Genomic DNA, 6,999 nt, shown 5'->3' with positions numbered 1-6,999 from the left:
AAATACGTAGACATTCGGAGCCCCCCCCCCACCACCACCACCACCTTCGGACACAAATGACCATGGGATTGCACCTAGAAAGTTACCATCCGAATCACAAGTCCGAGCAAGGTTGTTTATGGGAAGACCAGCAGTCTCCCATACATACCAGCCTCCCCTCTCCTCGCCACCGATGTTAACCAAGGGAAAGGCAAAGGGGCCGATATGGCTTGGCACCTCTGACGTCGCAACTCATTTCTACAGCTGAGTGAACTGGACCAACGTGAAATAAAGTGTCTTGCTCAAGAACACCACAATGTAGCCCGGTCCGGGAATCGAACTCACAACCTCACAATCGTAAGTTCCACGCTCTAACCACTGAGCCATGCGCCTTCACATGTAGACATTACACGTATATATATACATAGAAATTGGAGCACATGCGCACTCGCACACATGCACAAACGCACACACAAACATGCATACACGATCGTACACCCAGACAGTGTGGAAATTCCAGAAAGCCGACATCTTACTGTGGGCAAGAGAGTGGGACACCTTGTTAACATGGGCAATGAAAGGAAGAGAGAGAGAGAGAGAGAGATCAAAAGAAAGGGAGGGAGGGAGAGAGTGAAAAGGAGAGAGAGAAAGAGAAAGAGAGAGAGAGAGAAGATTGTGTCGAGGGAACCAGAAAGGTCGTCGTGGCGTGAGTTCATTCATGCGAGATGAATAAAGGTTATAATAGGACTGTTCACGTGAGAATGTGAGGCAGCAAGTCGTCTGTGGTCCAAATGCTCAAGTGTATTTGAGAGTGAGTTCATGTAATCTCATCACGTGCATCCTTTTGGAGGGCACACAATGAGTTATTTGCATTTATGATAGCAGTATCGCCCTAAATGTGGTAGATGCATTCTTTAAAGAAGGCGAAATAAATATAACCCTGAGACACGCTGTGCGAAAATAAGACAAGATGATAATAACTAAGATATTTTTTTGACATTCGCTCTCGATCAGAAGCGTTAAAGAACAAGTATTTGTCAAACGAAATGTATCGCGAATGTATTATTGCTACAATCGACTAAAGCCAAACAGTGACTTTACTAGCGGTGATTCAACTAGTTTTAAATAGCAGCTAATGTCCTCTGAAATCGCACACAGCTGCCTTAAATAAAGACAGGTCATATAAGATAATTTTCTATCTGATCTTAGTTGTGTGTCGTATTTGCAGTAGTATTTTTGACTTTTATTTCTCAAAGATATAGGTTCTTAAAGTGGGCGCTACCCCCGGTTGGCGTTGAGATGGTCCAGGTGGACGCTGGTGCCTAAGGGGGCGTGGGGGGCAGTAGAAAAAAAGGAGGTGTTGGGAAGAAGGCAGTGGATTGGGGGACGCTATAAATTTATTATAATATTATATTATTGTATAAAAATAATATAATATTAAATATCAAATGATTCATAGCATATATTAATTAGTAAAATATGAAATATTTATTTATGCATAAAAATAGGGGTGAGATCGCTGAGGATATTATGTGGCCATGATGGGGGCGGTGACCCAAAAAGTTTGAGAACCTCTGCTCTAAGAGAATGGTTACTAGCTCCTCGTTCGATTGTTCAGTTTCTGGGGAAAGCGTTTCTGTGAACACGGCCATACTCGACACACACCGTTACATCTCACAGTGCAATGTAGCTGATTCAGAGAGAAGTGAGGGAGAGGATAAAAAGTGAGAGAGAATGTGCGTAAAGATTTCAAATTTTGGCATGAGGTCCAGTAATTTGGGTGTAGGGGGTTAGAGTCGATTACATTGACCCCAGTGTTCAACTGATAATTACTTCATCGACTTCGAAGAGACGAAAGGCAAAGACGACCTCAGCAGCTTTTGAACTCAGAACGTAATGACGAACGAAAAGCCGCTAAACATTTTGGCCGGCGTGCTAACAATTATACCAACTCACATTTCTGCCAACAATTCTGCCACTTCACCGCCCTATAGGGAGTGTGTAACATAGAGTAAAGCATTTAGTACATAAATCAAATATTGATTATCGACCATGATAGGATCAAGGGTGAAGATAATCACGGTGGGTTGGATTTGATCTTAAATCTCATACAACCGCATACTATTCAAGTCGATGTTTTAAGGATTCAATCATTTCACGACCGTACCAAAGATCTGAAGACCGTGTTACGCTGCTTTGCTTCATCACTGATATGAAAGCTGCTCATTAACTTTTCATCAAGGATTTGTTTTAGGAAATCAAAGCAAAAATACAGTCCGTACAGAAAAAGTTTTCTCGCATAAGTAATGTAAAACTTGTAAAAGGGTAAGTTTTTCTCTGTAAACAAATTTAAGAAATGTGTGCTGAAGACTTTAACGGTGTAATTCTGAGTTTAGCTGAATGGAAATTAATACTGAGTTCCTCAGAGAGAGACCGGCTCTAAATAGCTTCAATAATATCTTTTTAAAACAATATACTTGAGTATTCCTCGTTTACAACTGTTCACAATGTTCAGGAATTATCTCGTCTGCTTCTCCCGCATTATGATATCTGCATGGCCTGCAACAAAATATTAGCAAACAGGGAACATCAATTTGATCGATAGTCCGACTAGAAATATCTGCTAAATCTTGTTTAAAACTTCGCCATAAGTGAATTGGCTACTGTTTTAGTGTTGGATATTATGTCTCTATTCCATTTTCTTGTGTTCTGATTTCAGTTCTTGCCGGGACTAAACTTTACATTCAACCCTTTGGGAACGATAAATAAAGTACTACTCTGGGAGAGTAGACTCATGAAATCATAAGAGCGTTGGATGGGATACCCTACAGTATTCATTCCATCTGTTTCAATTACTAAGTTCAAATCTCAACGTGATAACCCGTAGCCATTTTTATCATCATTAACTGTTCTCTGGGTGACACTAGCAGAGTCCACTCTGTTGTAAGTATTCGCTCCAAGACTCGAACTTGATCAAACTTTCGTGCATCCCTTGTACTGATTACAGAAGATCTGAAGGAATACAGCTCACAGGCCATTGATCTCTTCCTAATTAAGGGATATAATTATATAATTAAAGCATCTGAAAGTCATGGGTGATGCCATCTGAACAAACATAGAGTGCAGTGTTTGCATTTTATTCACTGGGAAAGTCAATGACCATGATTTTCTTCAGTGCTTCTACCTGTCTCGAAAAATTGCTAATAGGATTTGCTAATGGCACACAGAAACCGCTTAGTGGATTAAGTCTATCACTCAAGTAGCTTATGGCAGAATTTGAATTCACAACGCAAAGAGCTTTACCAAATACTACAAAATGTCTAGTTCTATATTCATGCTAATCCGTCCGTCTCCTATTATGCATTCGTAATTACTTTTTTATCTATCAGGTTGCGTAAAACGGAAGCAACGTTTTGAACCATTAATAATTTGCACTGTATTTTTGCAGAGTTTTGAATCTTTATAAAACATTTTTTTTTTGTTTTTGCAATTGTCTGATAATACAAACATAGATTTGCCCAAATACACCAATAAATTAAGATTGATATTTTTTCACCCTTGTAATAATCATCTGACATGGAAATGTCAAAGCTAGATATTCGAGAAATTTTGCTATTCAACCTCAAAAAAGGACGTAAAGTAGCTGAAACTGCTCGCGATATCAGCGAAACGCTTGGTAAGTAAATGACCAGTGAGTAGTCAGCTCGAAAATGGTTTAAAAGATTTCGCAGTTGAGACCTGAGCCTTGAAGATCGTGAGAGTAGTGGACGCCCATCTTTCATCGATGACGGTCAATTAAAGAAAGTCATTGAGAAAGATCCACGTAAAACTCGAGAACTGACAAAACAACTTCAAGTTAGCCAGAAAATTGCCTGCAACTATTTGCAAGCGATCGGAAAATCAAAAAAGCTCGACAAATGAGTACCACACGATTTGAATGAAAATCAGAAAATGCGCAGATATGAAATTTGATCATCGCTTCTTCTCCGTAACCAGACCGATCCATTTCTCGACCATATTTTAACTTGCGATGAAAAGTGGATTCTGCACAATAATAAAAAATGTCCTTTGCAGTGGGTGGACCACAATGAAACACCGAAAAACTTCCCTAAACTCAAACTCTTTAAAAAGAAGGTTATGGTAACTGTTTGGTGGTGTACTGCTAGACTCACCCGGAAAAACTATTACTGCAGAAACATATTGCCATGAAATTGCCAAAATGAACGCAAAACTGCTACTCCCTTGTCCCAGGCTTGTCAGCAGAAGAGGGCCTATTATTCTTCATGACAATGCTGGAACACACGTTTCACTAATGACGCTCCAGAATTTAAGGGAACTTGGCTCTGAAGTTCTTCCCTACCCAGCTTATTCCCAAGACCTCTCTCCTACCGGCTACTGCTATTTCAAGCTCCTTGATGGTTTCCTGCGAGAGAAAGCGTTCAAAAATCAAGCCGATGCTGAAAGTGCGTTCAAAAAGTTCCTGAAGTCCAGAACTCTAGCTTTTTATGTTACCGGAATAAACAAACTTGTAACTCGTTGGCAAAAATGAGTTGATTGTAATGGTAATTTCTTTGATGAATAAAATTTCCGCATTGCTGAAATATATTGTGATGAATTTCGTGTTCGAAAACGTTGCTTACTTTTTACTCAGCCTGATGTATCGCAAGGACTGAAGGCATGTTTTGACCTCAGCCATTTGAGACTAGTTCACATTATATCAGAATGAATATTCTCATGACTGCCATTTCGCATCGTTACAATACACATGCAAAAACAATGGATTCTATTTGATTATATTACTGGTTTATAGGATCTAACCTTTGGTTATACAACACAGAAAAACAGTACACTATTATCCGAGGTAAGTGCACATAGAACAACTGCATTAGAGAAAACTGTTGGAACGGAATTTTTTATTCTTTAAGTACTTTAGTCATAATATATTAGGGGTCCTAGTCTTTTCTTTGTTGCCATGTAGATATTAGCAATAGAGTGGGGACTCTGGTCAGTTACGAATCGGGGCCGAGTTGTGTAGCTAGAGGAGAACTCAAATCTTCCAAATGCAGTGTTGAACAATTTGACCAAAAAACTAACTAGCTTTGTTAATGCCCCTGATAGTGTGTACACACAGAGTTTGCACAACATACAAGAATTATCGAAGGCACTATCCATATCATATGATACAACCAAGAGAGTTTTAGGGCGTTGATTTAACTTCTTTAAAACTGAAAATATTTGGTCAGCTTACGCGTTCGATATTGTAAACAATTTTCATTTGTCTACTGGTGTAATTATATCTTGTTTCGGCATAGTATTCAGACTGCTTCTATTTCATAATGGTATGATACTCAGCATTTGGGGATATAACCGAGTATCTAATGCATTTTGTTTGGTAGCATAGGTTCACCAACGTTGCCCACATTATTGTTACTGTAAGTCTTGTCTCTTGAGTTGTTTCTTCTAAGTCGGTTACATTCAATATCGTCCCACACAATTATCTACACAGAAAATTGATATGAGTATCTGAGGAGGCAATCTCTGCTTTGGAATAAGGCATCACGGAGATTGAATTAACTTGAGACACGCAAACATTTACACGAGGTTGATGACATGAGCACGAATTACAGAGGGAAAATTTTGAGACAAAACATATCAAGAAATGAAGACAGATTTATGTCCTCCAGCGCTTGGCACTTCCTCGAGGATAATAAATAAACTCTTTGGAATGGAAAAGGATATACAAGGATATGACATCGACAATAATATTAGCTTCCAATTTGGGGACAAGGCCAGCAATCTTGAGATTTCTTGAGTAAAGCTGCGATGGACTGGCGTTCTGTCCAGCTGGTGGGCGGGGGGGGTAGCACATATGCCATAGAAACCAGGAAACCGGGCCCATGAGCCAGGCTAGGCTTTAAAAGGGCGAAAAAATATATATGTATATATATGTTTATGTATATATGCATGTATGTATGTATATATGTGTGTGTGTATATATATATATATATGTATATATACTTACGTGCGCACGCACACACGCACACATAACATTTCATCAAATATACCAGCAGTCTATAATGAAGTATTCGTGCAACCATGAGTGTCCGTTTTAGATTTCTGAAAGAGCGTATCTGGAACAACGTCATCCCAAGGTACTTCCGGTTTTTAAAACGACAGGATGTGATGTCACAAAGGCTTTACCCCTATTTAAAGCCGATTAAACGTTTACTTATGTTGTTGCTATTATTGCCACTGTGGTCGTCCTCTTGATCGAGTTTCTTATTCTTGTTGTTAGTGTTGCATTCCTTCCAAGTCAGCTCTCAAGGAGCAAGCGTGCTAACCCCATTTAAAAAAAAAACTGATATGCACCACAAATTCATCTAACATCATCGAGATGTTTCAGACCGTGTAATCTGAGAAAGAAACCGACTTAGCTGTTTCTTTTAGCAGGTCGAACAAACCGCACACAGATTCCATTATTGAATTGCAAATACTTTTATTGCGATATTGTTTGTGATAATTTGATATGGTTCTGGCTATAATTAAACTTGGTAAACATGTAAACAAACTTACAAAATCTAAATATAAGCACCACGTTGCTTTGGGGGTTATATCCATTTATTCATTCATTTATATATCTATATTTTGTATTTTAAATATAAGACACTTTTATAGAGTCTAGTGGTTTCACAATCAAATAACGCATCGTCTAGTGACGTGTGATACGAAGCGTCATTTCAGTACTTGTATGTTTTATGTCAATATTAGTTTTATGCCTCAGCGCGGCAATTAACTAATATATTCCGTTATTTTCATATCAACTATTTGATTTCTATCTTTACTTTCTCTATTACAAGGACTCGCCCCCACGCATATTTCATCTTTCATGTTTTATTATTGTCGTTATTATTATTATTATTATTATTATTATTATTATTATTATTATTATTATCATCATCATACTGCTATTGTATTTCTAAATCTCTCTCTCTCTCTCTCTCTCTCTCTCTCTCTCTATAT

The sequence above is a fragment of the Octopus bimaculoides genome, chromosome 5 (assembly GCF_001194135.2).
Source record: "Octopus bimaculoides isolate UCB-OBI-ISO-001 chromosome 5, ASM119413v2, whole genome shotgun sequence".
In the NCBI taxonomy this organism is placed as follows: domain Eukaryota; kingdom Metazoa; phylum Mollusca; class Cephalopoda; order Octopoda; family Octopodidae; genus Octopus; species Octopus bimaculoides.
Note: the sequence above shows the minus strand (reverse complement) of the source record.